The following is a 19,444-nucleotide window of genomic DNA, read 5'->3' on the forward strand; positions in this document are numbered from 1 at the left end:
GGTGGAGCTCAAAAACATGTGGAGGGTCGTTGGAAATTCTACTGGAAAATGGCGGTCAGTAAAGCCACACTGCACAAACGTTCACCGTTGGAACACAAACCAACATTTCCACAATTGTGAACATGGCCATTTGTCCACAGAGGAGGCACGGAAGAAGAAGTGGTTGATTCCTTCATCACCCACTCACAAAGCCATTGAAAAGATTGTATTTGATAAAACTATAACAAGAGATTTGAGGGGACTCACGGAATTCTGCCACACAGGAGATTTGGAGGTGTTCCACAATATGTGCCTAAAGTACAGGCCAAAACGATTGCATTTTGGCATGGAGGGCATGATAAATCGGACTCTTCTAGCGGTCTTGGCACATAACCATAACGTTGGACGTCAACAAAGTAGGACAATAAGGCCTTCACTAAAAGAAGTAAACAATGGGTGATCAAACCAGTGTTTGAGGATATGCAATATGAGTTTATTGAGAGACTTATTGTTGACGTCCTAGATAGGCACATAAATGGAGTTGTGAACGAACCTGTGCAGGTGACAACTGCATTGCCACCCAACATTGCCTCTGTTCCATGTCCACCTAAAGAAGAGCTCATTGAGAAATACACATCACGGTTTAAATGATTGTAATTTGATTGTCTGTTCTCTCGAGTCTCCTCATGTCGCAGGCCCATTGAATATGTTTATATATCCAACCTTGTTCATTTGCGCATTAAATTAAACCAAACAGTAATATAAATTATTTTTCCAAAAATATAGAATGTCTCCGTATTTATGGTTCTGTGGGGCAGCAAAGCAAGCAGACAAAATGCAAAGATGGAGTGTACATTTCAAGTCCTGTAAAACGGCCTTACACTGAATGTAGCTAACTAGGAATGTGTGTTCGTTCAAAGTGAAGGTCAGCTGCTTTGATTTTTTCTCGAGTGCCAGAAAGGCCCACGACTCAGTATAAGGTTCTATTGTTATTTGACCTTGACAGGCCGGGACCACGTAAGAAACGATAATGAATATAATTTCAGAAACGAAAGCCATTTCATGTTCGTTCATTAGAAGAAATAAAACGTCGGCATAGAAGGAGTGGTATTTCGGGGCTGCCCTACGCACAGACACAATGGAAAATGCAAATATAATGTAAGTAACTCTTTAGATGAGTTTATACCGCAATTTAATTACTATACAGTAGCTTTAAAGACGGGTTAAGTTGTACTTGTTCATTCTATGTGGCATATTGTTTTGTACCGCGCACTATCTTGGGGAGAACCGTCTCCTTTTACGGAAGCACCTCCAAACCTTCCTCTTTGCTTCTGCTTTCTCTCTCCCTCTCCCCTGCTACAACTTGTCCACTGTCTGCGACCTCGGTCCTGGGCCCTTGCACTCTCCACCTGCACTCCCTGTCAACCCCTGCACTGGGGGACTGTCTCAGTATCCTACAGCCCCCCTTGACGTATAAAACCCAGTTGCACTGTCCTAGCTATGAAATAATTTCCAGACCTAATATATAAAATGAATAATTTTAATAAAGATCTGATGGTGAGACTAATTTCCTTTTTTTATGTTTTTCAAATAGATACATCGTCCATTATTGTCTGTGTCACGAGTACCAGACACCGGCGGATGGCTTTTTTAACCGCCAGCTGCTTCTTCGCGTGAACAACGTTAGCACCCTGACCATTTTGTGGGACGATCGCCAAGTACAAGTATGCCCTTACGCGGTACTAGCGGCTAGATGCAACATACAGACCGTTGTGGTGCCCTAGTGCCTCGTTGTTGGAATAGCCATGCGATTATCAGTGCGACCGAAGAGCTTATTTTATCGTAAACCAACACCCTGTCTACTGCACACGAACATCGCTTGCCTCAAGACGAAATATTTTGGATCGAGAGCAAATAAAAATGCAAATCGCTGAATATTCTCAAAACATTTGATGTCATATAAATGTACTTTGCCAAATGTACAATCTTGCCGTTTGCTTTTAAACCACTGTTTCATATTCCGAATTGTGGCGCTGTATTGTGAGATGATCTAAGACCCTGTGTACAGCAAAGGAACATCGTGTGCCTCGAAACGAACTTTTTGGAACGTGAGCAAATAAAAATGCTAATCGCTGAATATTCTCAAAACATTTGATGTCAAATAAATGTACTTTGCCAAATGTACAATCTTGCCGTTTGCTTTTAAACCACTGTTTCATATTCCGAATTGTGGCGCTGTATTGTGAGATGATCTAAGACCCTGTGTACAGCAAAGGAACATCGTGTGCCTCGAAACGAACTTTTTGGAACGTGAGCAAATAAAAATGCTAATCGCTGAATATTCTCAAAACATTTGATGTCAAATAAATGTACTTTACCAAATTTACAATCTTGCGGTTTAATTTAAAAGCACAGTTTCATATTCCCAATTGTGGCGCGCTGTGTTGTTTGAGCTCATCTGTGTTGATTTCCTGGTTCTGTGTGGAGTCGCGTAGAAGACGCCTGGGCGCGTTTGCCTACGCAGCTCAGTCACGTCACGGATAGAGGCGGGGAATATGAATGTTTTGATCAAGTCTGTTTCAGGGGCGGGGGATTTGATTTAGTGCCGCAAAAGCAGGTGAGCCAGGGCGATGCGGCAAGTGAGAGGATTATCATAAAATGGCGGATGTTTTCGAGTGCGTTAATGGACGAAAAGTCGGGTAAGGTCCATAGGAAAGTTTTCTACGATCTACCGATTTATGCTTAAAAACACATGGCCGAACCATAGGAACAATAAAAAAAAGTCCCGGAACTATCCTTTAATACCCAGAGGTTTCTAATTGCGGACCCGGGGATCGAAACTGTGCTGCTCCGCGCAGTCTTGCTTCCATGCGAGTGCGTTGCCCATGTGCTATCCACCCGATACAAATCAATTGTGGGAGACCTGCACGAGAGAATGTGTTTTTTTTTAAATGGAAAATACTTAGGCAATTAGCACGATGGATAAACCAGGTAATAGTATTGTTGATACCAGCATCTCCATGTTATGCTTGCTCCTCACTCTTTCATCTATTCCCACACACTCTGCTAGGTTCACAAACCGGAAGTTCAGGAGGAGAAGACGGGAGTGTGCAGGGAATGAACCACATGTTGAAACTAAAAGCCTGCTCCCGCCACCTTCCCCTTCTTAAAGGTAAGCACTCATTAACCAAGACTGACAGAAGGAACCATGGAGGGCACAAAGGGAGGGAACCGATTCCTCTGAGAGGAGGGGCTAGCAATTGTATTGTGTGTTTTGACCCAGGCATGTTTGAAAACATGTTCCTTGGTGCCAACATGTCAATGTTTTCATTTTTAGTGTTTCTATTAGCTGGTGCTTTAAGCCAAAACTGTTGCATTGGAGTACTGGTAGGAGGGTGATGACATGTGAGGAGGGACACACAGTTTTTGGGTGTTAATTTATTTATTTATTTGAATTTGTATAGCGCACTACAGCCCAAGGGCATCGAGGCGCTATTGCAAGAATATGACTTTGTTACAGGAAATGCATGATTACAAGATTACAGAACGAATTACATGTTCATATAGTTAATTAAGGCGTGTCTCGTGGTTACAGTGAGCACAGGCTGTGTGTTTGTGAGTACTGAGGCAGGTAAATACACACAATACAATGGTTACACAAATAGAAGTGTCTTGATAGCTTTTCTGAAAGCTGTGTAGGAGTCAATGTTCCTGATATTGTTTGGTTATTTACCCACCCTTTGACTTTCTTTGGCCATGCTAGTCTCTATGGGCATTCCCTCTCACTACCTGCCCCTCCCCACCCAAAACTGGGATCACTGTGAGCCAGCCCTGCCATGCAGTAATGCCAAAGTCTGGCCTGCCAGTGTTACATCTAAACAATCTACTGGGGACTAATGTCTTAACTGTGGCTGTAAACGTGCTGCTGGTGTAAACAAATGTCTTGAAAAGGCTGCCTTCAGACACGTGACTTGTATCTTTCTTGCAATGATGGGCTAGGAAAAAAACATTGCTCAAGCCAAATGTGTTATCTATTGTCTGGCATTAGATGTGTATTTGCCAGACACTGCTAACATATGCCCCAGTAAGCCCACCATTTTCTGGCTGTTGCCATCGCATGGCCAGATCATAGGATTGTGGCAGCGTTTGACAAGTGCTGACCCCATGCCCAAACAAAAGCCACAAATGTTGGCTTTCTAAGATCTGCAATTTGCTGCAGTGTTTCCAAATTCGTGAAAAACACCATGTTATCAAAATATAAACACTGAAAAAACAGAGACAAAAAGATAATTGAATGTCCAATCGTAGCCCCTTCTAATATGCTTGGCGGCAGGGTTTTGTGTCAGCAATGCAAACTGATCAAAACAACTGACAAATATGACACAAGAAAAAGCTAGAAATTAGACATTTCTCGTATTTTAGAACACGTCCTTTTGTTTACCGTTAACCAGTCACACTTTGTCTGCTGGGACATTGTTCTAGTGCTAATAATTAGTATTGACTTTGTGTGAAGGGGCGTTAGTGCGAGCACATCTCCTCAAAATGATGATGTCACTAAATGCATCATAGAAGCTCAGTAATCACATGCAATTACTAGGGGCATGTTCAAAAGGGGACTGGCACTCTACAGTATGGCCGCCTCGTGTCCCTTCTCTCTCTCTCTCGTTCTCTCTCTCACTCCCCCCCCTTCCCCAGCCCACACTTGGCGAATTTCGTAATCCAGAGATATAACTTCAGGGAATCGGCGTGGACTGCATTTAATTTAGTTGTTCATTGTTTTTCTCACATGAAAAAAAAGGCCGAAAAGAGAAGGGAACTTGAAGTCACAGGACATTTTGAAGAGAATGCTGCCCCCCTCTGGTGCCTCAGATGCCATGTCATCAGTTGTGCCTGGGCTGAGAACGCTGCCCCTCTCTGGAGCCTCAGATACCATGTCATCAGTTGTGCCTGTGCCGAGAAGGCTGCCCCCCTCTGGTGCCTCAGATGCCATGTCATCAGTTGTGCCTGTGCCGAGAACGCTACCCCTCTCTGGAGCCTCAGATGCCATGTCATCAGTTGTGCCTGTGCCGAGAATGCTGCCCCCCTCTGGTGCCTCTGATGCCATGTCATCAGTTGTGCCAGTGCCGAGAATGCTGCCCTCCTCTGGTGCCTCAGATGCCATGTCATCAATTGTGCCTGTGCCGAGAAGGCTGCCCCCCTCTGCTGCCTAAGATGCCATGTCATCAGTTGTACTGCCTGTGCTGAGAAAGCTGCCCCCCTCTGGTGCCACAGATACCATAGTCACACTAAAGGAACACAGTTCTTTCTGAGGCTTCAGAGGAGGAGAGCATTCTCAGCACAGGCACAAATGATAGCATGCCATCTGAGGCTCCAGATGGGGGCTGCATTCTCAGCACAGGCACAACTGATGACACGGTCCCTGTGGCACCAGATGGGGGCAGCGTTCTCAACACAGGCACAACTGATGATATGGCATCTGAGGCACCATGGGGGGGCAGCATTGTGAGCACAGGCACAACTGATGGCAATGTATCTGATGCACCGGAGGGGGCAGCATACTCAGCATGAGCACAATTAATGACATGGTATCTGAGGCACCAGAGTAGTGCAGCATTCCCAGTACAGGCACAACAGCATAACTGATGGCATGGTATCTGTGGCTAGGCAAAACAAAAGGACTATTTTAGGGATGTAGAACTGTGTAATGCCCAAAATCGTAGTCACACTAAAGGAACAAAGTTCTTTCGACTGGGACGGATTTCAAAGAGCCAGTTTGTCTGACTGCGCTTTCCAATTCGTCTCTGATGCACTGTGTTGTGCTAAAAAACACGTGCTAGACCACCTAGGTCTGTGCATGCGTTAGCTGCCGTACAGATGAAGGGTACATTTTCTTTTAATGGGTCTTCTCTGTGTTGGCAGGTGCAGGTTTTGTCTAAAAACAAGGAAGAGATTTCTTCAATGGGTTTCTCTCTGGAGGTTGTTCACCTACAAGAGGAGGACCCCTCGGTATATAGTCTGGGGGTCCTTATTCGGAACGAGTTGGACCTGTGCAGGTAACGCTGTGCACTAGGTCAGGTTGTTCCGTAGCCGACCGGTTTCTGTGGAGCAATGCGGGTATGCCACATTCATCAGGGCTAGATAGGAGGCATTTTAGTGTGTGCCGACTGCAAATCATCTACAGCAGCGTAGTCTGCATAACTTGTGTGTCTCTCCCTGTATGGATGACAGGAGGGAGGGGAGAGAGATGGAGCAGGGATAAATATCCAATTCTAAACCTCAACTGTAGGTGATTCCCAAAACACTGCATATTATTACTAATACAACAAACAGAGGCTTACCCTCTCCGTGTGGTGTGAATGCTCTCCACGGGGCGTGAGTTGGCCAGGAACCTGGGCGCCAAATAACAGTAATTACTGTCAGGTTTAGATGCAGACGTGCATCTAGAAAGCAGCAATGCTATTCATGCAATTATATCTAATGATAACCAAATTGTGTCAATGACACTGTGAAGCTGCACGCTGAACGCGTTGCAGCTTAGTTTTCAGTGAAGTGCATTCAAAAATCCCCTCGTTCGTTCGAGGGTCCGCGTGCCTGCCTCTCGACCCCACGTGTGGGGGAGTGGCTAGCCGCGGATGCGCCCAGTGGGGCCGCTTACCTGGAGCGGACGTCTCTGGTGGTCCTGCGAGACGCGCGCGAGGTGTTTCTTCGCCGCGGCCCGCGCCACCACTCTGTTGATGTAACCATGGCGCCCTGAGTCGCATGGTCACGTGCGCCTGACTCCAAAATGGCTGCCCCCACTGGGGGTGGCGGCCATCACGGAGCCAGGCGCCACAAGCAGTGAGCCAGGTGCCGCGGTATGCGATCCCCCAAACTAGTGTGGGAGGTGATCTACAATGCTTGATGCCAGCTTGGTGTCTGCCGCACATTATGCGGCCATGTGTCATCATGTCATGCTAAATGGTGCGCATGGTGAGAGCGAGTGCACGCTGGGGGCCGAGTCCACCGGTGTGCCCCCCAGTGCCTTGTATTCCACATTGGTCAAGGGTGTTGTGGCTGTGGGAGTGTACACCTGACGTACTTATGTAATATGAATCTCAACAGGTATTGCAGATGGAAGAATGGCAATTGTGGAAAACACAAGGATTCAGCATTGTCGACATTATCCCACATACACTTGATGGGTCCATTACTCTGTGGGGAATTACACAGTGGCCCAACATGGATGAGGTTACAGCGTGGCCAACGTTTGCCAACTGGTGGCTTCATTGAGTCCAGACTTATCAGTCTGTAAACGAAAAATCCAAAGTTGTTCGCGTCTGAAGAGAAGGTTGTGTATATTCCCACCCCTTGTCGAGGTGACCATTTTCTCAATTATTGTCCATGTGAAGTCTGTTGGGGCATGCTTCTGTGCCACAAAATGTTCCACCATGGGTGCTGTAATCTTCTTGGTCCGTATGCATGATCTATGCTCCGCAAGACGTGTTTTAATCGGGCGTGTAGTCATGCCTACATAGCGCTTGTTGCATGGGCATGTGATGATATAAATCACGTTGCAACTGTTGCAATTCGTTAGGGTTTTTTGGGTCCACGGAAAATGCCACCCTATATCGATGGAGGTGGATATCTTGGTGCTTGAGCAAGCGCTGCATGTGCCACATGGAGTGTGGCCAGTTGCTTGATTGTGTCCCCACAGTGTGTTTAGTTTAGGTTCATTCTCTTTGTAAGAGTGTACGAGAGAGTCTCGTAGGTTCTTCCTTCTTTTCAAGGCAAACCTCGGGGTTCCCAGACTGTGAGAGCCAACATTCAGGATGGGCCATAGCTTAAGGACCTCTTTCTTAATCTTGTTGGTCAGGGGCGAGAAGCTCAAGACTGCTGTGATGATGTCTTGGGATTTATTCTGTTTGGCACGATGTTCCAAGGTGACTTCTCGCGGAATGTTCATCGCTCGTTTGCGTGCCTGTTTGACTATCCGTTTGGGATAACCCCTGTTGGTCAGTTTCGTGGCGAGACATGTCGACTGTTGGTTATAGTCAGGCAGTTTGGTACAGTTTCTCCGGTATCTTAGGAATTGTCCGAATGGTAAGTTTCGTCTCAGACTTGAGGGATGGAAACTCTCATAGGTGAGTAGTGAGCTTCTATCTGTTGGTTTGTTATAGACTGTACTGACAACTGTTTCGTTCCGTATCTCGAGGGTGTGATCAAGAAAATGGATGAACTTGGTGCTGTGGGTTTCTGAGATCTTCAGAAAGGGATTCTGACAGTTGAGCCACTCCATAAACAGTACCAGATCTTGTTCAACGCCTCTAAAGATTAGTAGCACGTCGTCAATGTATCTTGACCACAATTCCAATTTCGGTAGCCATGGGTTGTCTGCGCTGTAGATCTTTTCTTCTTCAAAGTGGGCGACGTATAAATTGGCGAGACTCGGAGCGAACGCCGCTCCCATTGTCGTCCCGGACACTTGCTCGTAGAAGGTGTTGTCATAAAGGAAGAAATTCTTCGTCAAGGCAATTTCAGCCAGTTGCATCACCAGGGTGACCGGGGTTTGCATGGGTGGATCTCTCTCTCGTAGTATCTTCTCAATGACTCTTAGTGTGGCCATTTGGGGGATCTTCGTGTACAATGATTCGATGTCGAGTGTCACTAAGATGTTTTGAGAGGAGTTGAAGGGTCGGTCCTTGATGAGTTCTAGGACTGCTGTAGTGTCTTTGAGATAGGAACGCATCTTTACAACTTCTGGTTTCAAGAAGAAATCTACGAACTGTGACAGTGGTTCCAGGATTGAGCCTATTCACGACACTATAGGTCTGCCAGGAGGGGGGTTTCTCCCTTTATGGACTTTGGGGAGTGCGTATAAGGCCAGTTTCTTAGGGGTCTTAGGGTTGAGGAACTCATATTCCTTGTTGCTGATTAACTCATCGGCACTGGCTTCTTCTAAAATTGGTACTACCAACTGTCTGATGGATTCGGTAGGATCCGTGCCCAGTCGCCTGTAGCTGGAATGGTCTTGCAGGAGTTCCATAACCATCTGGTGGTATGCCAGGGTATCCATTATTACTGTTGCTCCCTCTTTGTCGGCTGGCTTAATGGTGATAGCTTAATTGTTGGCTAAAGATTGAAGTGCCTGTCTGTTTTGCTTGGAAAAATTCTTATATCCTGGAGTTATCTCAGATTCTAGTTCGTCGAGTCTCTTCAGAAGTGCTTTCTCGAACGTGATGGACTCAGGTGAGATGGCATTCGGTGGAGGATAAAATGTGGATTTGCCTCTCAGATTGGTAGCACTCTTTTCTTCTGCGTATGTGGTTGACCCGAAATATTGTTTTAGTCTGATTTTTCTGATTAGCTGGGCTATTTCTATCTGGGTTTGAAATGGATCATGCTCTGCCGATGGTACAAATGAAAGTCCTTTTTCAAGTATGTCCACTTCTTCTGGGGATAGAGTGTATTGAGAGAGGTTCATCACTAGGCTCTCAGTCCGGGGTCTTGCCGCCTCAACTTGTCCTGGGTTGTCAGGAGTCATTCGACCAATGGTACTGTCTGGCCTTGGCCGCAGCCTCTGCTCCGGGCAACTCGTGGTGATTGGTTCTGCCAATGCACTTGTGGTTGCCAGTTGCCTCTTACTTTGTTCTTTGCTTTTCCTTGACCTCTTGGAAAAAAAAGGTTGTGGTGGACCGTAGGTATTGGTTGGGGCCGCATTATTCATGGAGTTACTCGATCCTGATGTGTTAGATCCACTGCCAGAACTCCCACTCGAGAAGGTCCAGTTGTTAGGTCTTGCTCGGTTGTTCTGAATCCTCTTTCTGTTATGTTGGTTTACCTGTTGACCCGGCGTAGATGTATTGTTTGCACTGAGGTCTTCGTAGTATGCGTCTGCAATATAAGGATAGATTCTTTCTTGCGTGTAGGCCGCCAGATCTTTCTTCTTCACCCTCGAGTTAGGGAACAAAACAGTTGTCAGTACAGTCTATAACAAACCAACAGATAGAAACTCACTACTCACCTATGAGAGTTTCCATCCCTCAAGTCTGAGACGAAACCTACCATTCGGACAATTCCTAAGATACCGGAGAAACTGTACCACACTGCCTGACTATAACCAACAGTCGACATGTCTCGCCACGAAACTGACCAACAGGGGTTATCCCAAACGGATAGTCAAACAGGCACGCAAACGAGCGATGAACATTCCGCGAGAAGTCACCTTGGAACATCGTGCCAAACAGAATAAATCCCAAGACAGCATCACAGCAGTCTTGAGCTTCTCGCCCCTGACCAACAAGATTAAGAAAGAGGTCCTTAAGCTATGGCCCATCCTGAATGTTGGCTCTCACAGTCTGGGAACCCCGAGGTTTGCCTTGAAAAGAAGGAAGAACCTACGAGACTCTCTCGTACACTCTTACAAAGAGAATGAACCTAAACTAAACACACTGTGGGGACACAATCAAGCAACTGGCCACACTCCATGTGGCACATGCAGCGCATGCTCAAGCACCAAGAGATGCACTTCCATCGATATAGGGTGGCATTTTCCGTGGACCCAAAAAACCCTAACGAATTGCAACAGTTGCAACGTGATTTATATCATCACATGCCCATGCAACAAGCGCTATGTAGGCATGACTGCACGTCCGATAAAAACACGTCTTGCGGAGCATAGATCATGCATACCGACCAAGAAGATTACAGCACCCATGGTGGAACATTTTGTGGCACAGAAGCATACCCCAACAGACTTCACATGGACAATAATTGAGAAAATGGTCACCCCGACAAGGGGAGGGAATATACACAACCTTCTCTTCAGGCACGAACAACTTTGGATTTTTCGTTTACAGACTGATAAGTCTGGACCCAATGAAGCCACCAGTTGGCAAACGTTGGCCACGCTGTAACCTCATCCATGTTGGACCACTGTGTAATTCCCCACAGAGTAATGGACCCATCAAGTGTATGTGGGATAATGTCGACAATGCTGAATCTGTAACGCTCATCTGACTCCCACGGAGGCGCTGGCCTGGTTCGCGCTGCTGTGACCTCTTCTAAGGTGATGCGCAGGGTTCGGAAGACGGACTGGACCGGGCCCCCAAATCTGGCTTGTCTGGCTCGCAGAAGTATCCTTCTGTTGGTGAAAATAGGAGATTAACTGTCTGCGGGGTAATGCAATCAGCCTCCCACTTTCCCCTCTCACCCTCCTCAAAACCCTTCCGTGATTCCTTGTAGCGTCTCACCTTAGGGTCTGGAAGGACAAGCCCTCCATCCTGCTTCTGATGCAGGGGCGTGTTGGTATCCAGTTACTTCACTGGATTTCCGGATTGGTGAGAACCAAACTTGCTTGGCTTCCAGGTAAGTTTTTTGATAAGAGGTTCCCCTTGTGTCCATGCATTAAGGTACTAATGCTAGTGTCTTTTTCCCTATAGGGGCCGTGGTACGGAATGCCGGGGAACAGGCACCGATCCGAGATGAGAGGTGAAATCCTTGTAGAAATCACGAAAGTCTTTAATGAGCGTTTTTTGGTAATGTCTTTTCATTCGCTCATTAACACTGATGTCTCTTTTTCCCCTTGGGGGCCGGGGTCCGGAAATGCAAGGATGCGACGTGGACCCGAAATGAAGAGGGAATGAATCAACAGGTAAGTCTTAACATGGAGATTTAGCTTTCCTTATTCCCTTCTCTCTCTCACCTTTTGTTCTGGTCTTTTTCTCCCTAGGTGCTGGGGCGTGACTGCGAATCCGGATGACCGCTGCTGAACATGGAGGCGCCCAGTAAAGGTGAGTGGAATGCGGCGCTGCAGCGATCGACGCGATGAGCTTTTCAATAAAAGTCTTCCTTTTCAGGTTGCCGGCGAGATGTCTCCGGGATGCGGATTTAGCAGGTAAGGACTTTTCCTTCTTCTGTTCTCTTCTTCTCTTCCTTTGCAGGTGATCCAGGATGCTGGCAGGCGTGGCAGAAGTCAGGATGCAGGAGCAGACACGGTGAGCGTCCAGCTGCTAGATGCAGAACAACGCGAAGCACGTGTGGCTGTTCGGGTGGGGTTTAAATAGCCTTGGAAGAAGTTCCAGCTATGTATCCTTCCTCCAATCAGGTATGTATCCTTCCCCGACCACACCCGGATGGTAAATGAGTCCCACAGGTAAAGTAGTTCCTTTCAGGCCTCAAGGAGGCCGGGATCCTGCAGCATGGTCTGCATCAGGTAAGTGCACCCAAGCACATCCATAATGAGCCTGGCGCCTATGGCGCCAGGACTGATGTCTTGTATGAGCCTGGCGCCATAGGCGCCAGGATACTGTCCAAAGAGCCCCTATATGGGGTTGCTGGGTCCTTCCTTGGGGACTGGATGTCCGCTTTCGGGGACGCAGGGCTTGAACCGGCTCCCCGGGAGCGGGCATCATGACAGCACTCCCCCCCAAGGCCCCTCCCAAGGTTGTTCCCTCCGGGGGTTTTGGTTTGTCTGGGAAGAGTCGGTGGAATTTCCTGACTAATCGAGGTGCATGCACATGGTCGCTGGGTTCCCACGACCTCTCCTGAGGTCCGTACCCCTTCCAATCAATTAGGTACAACAGTTTTGACCTAAACATTTTTGAGTCTAAAATGTTCTTCACTTCGAATTTGGGCTCCCCATCTATTAGAATATGTTCTGGAGGTTTGAGTAGTCGGGTTCCGGGTACCTCTGGTTTCAGAAGTGACACATGAAAAACAGGGTGAATTCGCATACTAGCTGGTAAATCAAGTTTAAAAGCCACTGGGTTAATTATTGCCGTAATAGAATAAGGTCCCAGATATTTTGGGTTAAAAGTTCAAGACCCTTTGAGTGGTAAATGTCTGGTAGCTAACCACACTTGATCCCCAATCTGATACGGAGGTGCTTCACTCCGATGTAGATCAGCATTCTCCTTGTATTTTCTCTTGGCTTGTTGTAAATGCGTAGTTGCCTCTTTGAAGGCTTGGGTAATTGTAGAATGCAGATGTTCTACTGCAGGCATTCCAGGTTCTGAGGCGAGTCAAGGTTTGAGGTTCGAGGATGATGCCCAAACAAAGTATAAAAAGGACGGTGGCCAGTTCCAGAGTGTACCGAATTATTATATGCGTATTCGGCTATCCAAAGAATGTCTTTCCAGTTGCTTTCAGATTGCTGTAACATACACCGTAAGTATTGCTCAAGGGTCTGATTTGTCCTCTCGGTCTGACCATCGGTCTGAGGGTGGTGACTGGTCGATAATCTTACGTCGATCTGCGCCATTTGACAACATTTGCGCCAGAAGAGGGAAATGAATTGGCTTCCCCGGTCAGAGATTAGTATAGATGGGAATCCATGTAGCCGAACAATATTTACGAGGAATTCTTTGGCTAGGACAGAAGCGGAAGGTAAACCTTTCAAAGGAATAAAGTGGGCCATTTTGGAAAACAAATCCACAATTACCAGAATAGTATTGTACCCCGAACAAGGAGGCAGGTCTGTAATAAAATCCACTGATAGGGTGTGCCAGGGTGCTGGCGGTATGTCTAGAGGTTGAAGGAGACCGGCTGGTCTTTTCTTTTGACTTTTATTTTGGGCGCAAACACCACAGGACATCACAAAAGATTTAACATCTTTTCGCCAAGAGGGCCACCAAAATTGTCGTTTCACCTTTTCCTCTGTCTTGGCAATCCCGGGGTGTCCCTCTATTAATGCATCATGATAACCGGAAATAACTAGTTTGTGTAATTCCTTATGTGGCAGGAACAAGCGTTCTTGAAAATAAGGTAAACCATTATCTATGGTAAAGTCTGTTCCCTTTTGTATCCAATCCTGTAAGGTTGTAGGGTCCAGGAGTTGTTTCACTCTGGCTTGAATGTCTTCAAGCGTCTGTAATTAAGTCATGCCTAGAATCCTCTGTTCAGGAATTATTGGTACTGGTTCTGAGTTTGTATCAGATTCTCCCATTCCAATTCGGGATAAGGCGTCTGCTTTGCCATTCTTGCAGCCAGGTCGATAGGTAATCACAAAATCAAATTCAGCGAAAAACAAAGCCCATCGGAGCTGCCATGATGACTGAGCCTTAGCGGTTTTCAAATACTGTAAATTCCGGTGATCAGTGATCACTGTGATGGTATGTCGAGCGCCAAGCAGAAAATGCCGCCAGGCTTTAAAAGCGGACTTAACGGCTAACAGTTCTTTGTCCGTGATTGCATAATTAACCTCGGGTGCCGAGAATTTTCTGGACCAAAATGCTACGGGATGCAGTTGGTTGGTTTCGGGATCTCTTTGGGACAGGACAGCTCCCATGGCTAGGCTGGATGCGTCAGTCTCGACGACATAAGGGAGATCTGGACGCGGGTGTTTCAATATAGGTGCAGAGGTAAACTTAGCTTTTAAATCCTGAAAGGCCTGCTCGGCTTCTTCAGACCATTCAAAATGTTTATTTTTCCTCAAGAGTGCAGTAATGGGTTGTACCACGCGTGAAAGTTCCGGGGTAAACCTGCGATAGAAATTGGCAAAGCCGAGCATGCTTTGAACCCCTTTTACAGAGCTAGGTGATGGCCATTTGAGGATGGCATCCACTTTTCTTGAGTCCATTCAGACTCCTTTGGGTGTCAGGATGAAACCTAGAAACTCGACTTCTGTGGTATGGAAAACACATTTCTCCAATTTAGCAAATAGTTTGTGTTGGCGCAGTTTTTCAAGTACTGCCCTGACGTGTTTTCTGTGATCAGATTCCGAAGAGGAGTACACCAGAATGTCATCGATATATACGACAACACAAACATTGATGAGTTCCCGAAGGACATCATTCATGAAGTATTGGAAGGCAGCCGGCGCGTTACACAATCCGAAAGGCATCACCTGGTACTCGAATAATCCGTATTTAGTACGGAAGGCAGTTTTCCATTCGTCGCCTTCTTTAACTCGTACCAGATGATAAGCCCCCCTGAGATCTAACTTGGTGTATATGCAAGCGTCCTTCACCTGGTCAAGGAGTTCAGGGATCAGAGGCAGAGGATAACGGTTTTTAACCGTTATCTGGTTCAATGCGCGGTAATCGATACAAGTTCTAAGGTCGCCTTCTTTTTTGGGCACGAAGAACAAAGCCGAGGATGCCGGGGACTTTGACGGGCGAATAAAACCATTAGCTAGGCATTGATCCAAATATTGTCTCAAATGCAGATTCTCAGGTTCGGTAAGGGCATAAATCCTGCTACAAGGGGGTTGTGCACCGGGCACCAGATCGATTTGGCAATCGTACGATCTGTGAGGAGGTAACGTGTTGGCCTGTTCCTTTTGGAAGACGTCCTGAAAGTCTTGGTATTCCGGAGGTAGTTGCATGGAGGCAGAGGTTACAGATGCTAGATTAATCTTCAGGTTTTCTGGGAAGCAGGTTTGTGTACAATCCGGGAAGGTTATTCTCTTAGCTCGCCAATCAATTTGAGGATTATGTGTCTCTAACCAAGGGATTCCAAGAATAACCTGAAACTGTGGAGCCTTGATTACATCAAACACAACACCCTCCCGATGGCCGTCGGGACCAATAAGAGTCACCTCAGTAGTGGAATGTGTTACCGGTCCAGAGGCAATTTCAGTTCCATCGACTGTGGTGATGACATCTTTGCTGGTTTTAGGATGGAGAGGGAGGTTAATCCTAGAGACCAATTCACGATCCATATAATTTCCAATAGCCCCACTATCGATGTATGCCTTTATTGCATGCAACCGCTTTGGCTGTTCTGGATCTACGAGAACCATTGGCACAATGAAATGCGAGGTCTGAGAGTTAGTTTTCAAGCTCGGCAAGCAGACCCCTTTTCCCGAAACAGAGTCTTCATGGTTTTCATCAGCGGCTCCTACCGCCTTTCGGGGCGGTTTTGCCGGGCAATCTCGTAGAAAGTGTCCAGAATTCCCACAATAAAGACATAATTTTAACTGCCGCCTCCTTTCACGTTCCTTTTGAGTTAAGGGTCCTTTAACCCCTCCAATTTGCATAGGCTCAGAGAGATCAACTCCCTTGGGATTAGCATGGGTCTTGACCAACACCCGGGTCTCAAACCTGGACCGATCTGCTTTTCTGTTTTGAAGTCTGTGATCCAATTGGACCACTAAGTCTATATACTCTGTGCATTCTTGGGCGGATTTACAACTTGGGCCAAGACATCTTTAAGTTCTCCGCGTAGGCCTCGATAAAACAACGTGACTCTTTTATCCTCTGGCCATCCCGTTTCCACAATTAGTCTATTAAAGGTTGCAATATAGGATAGGAGGTCCTGATTGCCCATTCGCAGAGATAGAAGTTCGTCATCCAGAGCCTGCCCCTGAGAGTGTCGAGCAAATAACCTTTCCATGCTTGCTTGAAACCTTTGAAAATCACGGAGAATCGGGTCATCTTGAGTAACCAGTGGAACTGACCAATCGGCAGCGCAGCAGCTGAGATATGACAATACAAAGGCTACCTTGGTCTGATCATTAGGGAAGGCCCCAGGTCTGCATAGATAGTGCAAACGACACTGATTCATGAATACGGCGAATCGTTTGGGGTCCCCAGCAAAGCGTTCGGGTGGGGCCAGCGGCATGTTTCCAGGTAGATTAATCTGCACAGGGTTACTGGAAACCACAGGAGCGGGGTTCCCTCCGGAACCGGGTAGAGGAGTTTGCCCAGCTTGACCTTGCAAAAGCTGTCTGGCCAGGTCATCAGTTCTTTCCTTTGATATTATTAATTCCCTCCTGAGGGCATTAGTCTCTTGACGAGCGGCATGTACTTCGGCCCGTAATTCCCCCAGTAATTGGGCCAACTGATCAGTCTCAGAACTTTCCATAGCGCCTGGGTGGGAATTTGTAGGAAGGCTTCGCGTTCTGTAACGCTCACCTGACTCCCACGGAGGCGCTGGCCTGGTTCACGCTGCTGTGACCTCTTCTAAGGTGATGCGCAGGGTTCGGAAGACGGACTGGACCGGGCCCCCAAATCTGGCTTGTCTGGCTCGCAGAAGTATCCTTCTGTAGGCGAAAATAGGGGATTAACTGTCTGCGGGGTAATGCAATCAGCCACCCACTTTCCCCTCTCACCCTCCTCGAAACCCTTCTGTGATTCCTCGTAGCGTCTCACCTTAGGGTCTGGAAGGACGAGCTCTCCATCCTGCTTCTGATGCAGGGGCGCGTTGGTATCCAGTTACTTCACTGGATTTTCCGATTGGTGAGAACCAAACTTGCTTGGCTTCCAGGTAAGTTTTTTGATAAGAGGTTCCCCTTGTGTCCATGCATTAATGCACGAATGCTAGTGTCTTTTTCCCTATAGGGGCCGGGGTACGGAATGCCGGGGAACAGGCACCGACCCGAGATGAGAGGTGAAATCCTTGTAGAAATCAGGTAAGTCTTTAATGAGCGTTTTTTGGTAATGTCTTTTCATTCGCTCATTAACGCTGATGTCTCTTTTTCCCCTTAGGGGCCGGGGTCCGGAAATGCCAGGACTCGGCGCGGACCCGAAATGAAGAGGGAATGAATCAACAGGTAAGTCTTAACATGGAGATTTAGCTTTCCTTATTCCCTTCTCTCTCTCACCTTTTGTTCTGGTCTTTTTCTCCCTAGGTGCTGGGGCGTGACTGCGAAACCGGATGACCGCTGCTGAACATGGAGGCGCCCAGTAAAGGTGAGTGGAATGCGGCGCTGCAGCGATCGACGCGATGAGCTTTTAAATAAAAGTCTTCCTTTTCAGGATTGTCGGCGAGATGTCTCAGGGATGCGGATTTAACAGGTAAGGACTTTTCCTTCTTCTGTTCTCTTCTTCTCTTCCTTTGCAGGTGATCCAGGATGCTGGCAGGCGTGGCAGAAGTCAGGATGCAGGAGCAGACACGGTGAGCGTCCAGCTGCTAGATGCAGAACAACGCGAAGCACGTGTGGCTGTTCGGGTGGGGTTTAAATAGCCTTGGAAGAAGTTCCAGGTATGTATCCTTCCTCCAATCAGGTATGTATCCTTCCCCGACCACGCCCGGATGGTAAATGAGTCCCACAGGTAAAGTAGTTCCTTTCAGGCCTCAAGGAGGCCGGGATCCTGCAGCATGGTCTGCATCAGGTAAGTGCACCCAAGCACATCCATAATGAGCCTGGCGCCTGTGGCGCCAGGACTGATGTCTTTTATGAGCCTGGCGCCATAGGCGCCAGGACACTGTCCAAAGAGCCCCTATATGGGGTTGCTGGGTCCTTCCTTGGGGACTGGATGTCCGCTTTTGGGGACGCAGGGCTTGAACCGGCTCCCCGGGAGCGGGCATCATGACAGAATCCTTGTGTTTTCCACAATTGCCATGCTTCCATCTGCAATACCTGTTGAGATTGATATTACATAAGTACGTCAGGTGTACACTCCCACAGCCACAACACCCTTGACGAATGTGGAATACAGGGCACTGGGGGGCACACCGGTGGACTCGGCCCCCAGCGTGCACTCGCTCTCACCATGCGCACCATTTAGCATGACGTGATGACACATGGCCGCATAATGTGCGGCAGACACCAAGCAGGCATCAAGCAATTTAGATCACCTCCCACACTAGTGTGGGGGATCGCATACCGCGGCACCTGGCTCGCTGCTCGCGGCGCCTGGCCCCGTGATGGCCACCACCCCCCAGTGGGGGCGGCCATTTTGGAGTCAGGCGCACGTGACCATGCAACTCAGGGCGCCATGGTTACATCAACAGAGTGGTGGCGCGGGCCGCGGCGAAGAAACACCTTGCGCGCAGCTCGCAGGACCACCAGGGACGTCCGCTCAAGGTAAGCGGCCCCACTGGGCACATCCGCGGCTAGCCACTCCCCCACACGTGGGGTCGAGAGGCAGGCACGCGGACCCTCGAACGAACGAGGGGATTTTTGAATGCACTTCACTGAAAACTAAGCTGCAACGCGTACAGCATGCAGCTTCACAGTGTCATTGACACAATTTGGTTATCATTAGATATAATTGCATGAATAGCGTTGCTGCTTTCTAGATGCACGTCTGCATCTAAACCTGACAGTAATTACTGTTATTTGGCCCCCAGGTTCCTGGCCAACTCACCCCCCGTGGAGAGCATTCACACCACACGGAGAGGGTAACCCTCTGTTTGTTGTATTACTAAAACTATGCAGTGTTTTGGGAATCACCTACAGTTGAGGTTTAGAATTGGATATTTATCCCTGCTCCATCTCTCTCTCCTTCCTCCTGTCATCCATATAGGGAGAGACACACAAGTTATGCAGACTACAGTGCTGTAGACGATTTGCAGTGGGCACACACTAAGATGCCTCCTATCTAGCCCTGATGAATGTGGCATACCCGCATTGCTCCAAAGAAACCGGTCGGCTACGGAACGACCTGACCTAGTGCACAGCGCTACCTGCAGAGGTCCAACTCGTTCCGAATAAGGACCCCCAGACTATACACCCAGGGGGCCTCCTCTTTTAGGTGAACAACCTCCAGAGAGAAACCCATTGAAGCAATCTCTTCCTTGTTTTTAGACAAAACCTGCACCT

This window comes from Ambystoma mexicanum, chromosome 1q, assembly GCF_040938575.1.
Source record: "Ambystoma mexicanum isolate Mex_15411 chromosome 1q, UKY_AmexF1_1, whole genome shotgun sequence".
NCBI classification, from domain to species: Eukaryota; Metazoa; Chordata; class Amphibia; order Caudata; family Ambystomatidae; genus Ambystoma; species Ambystoma mexicanum.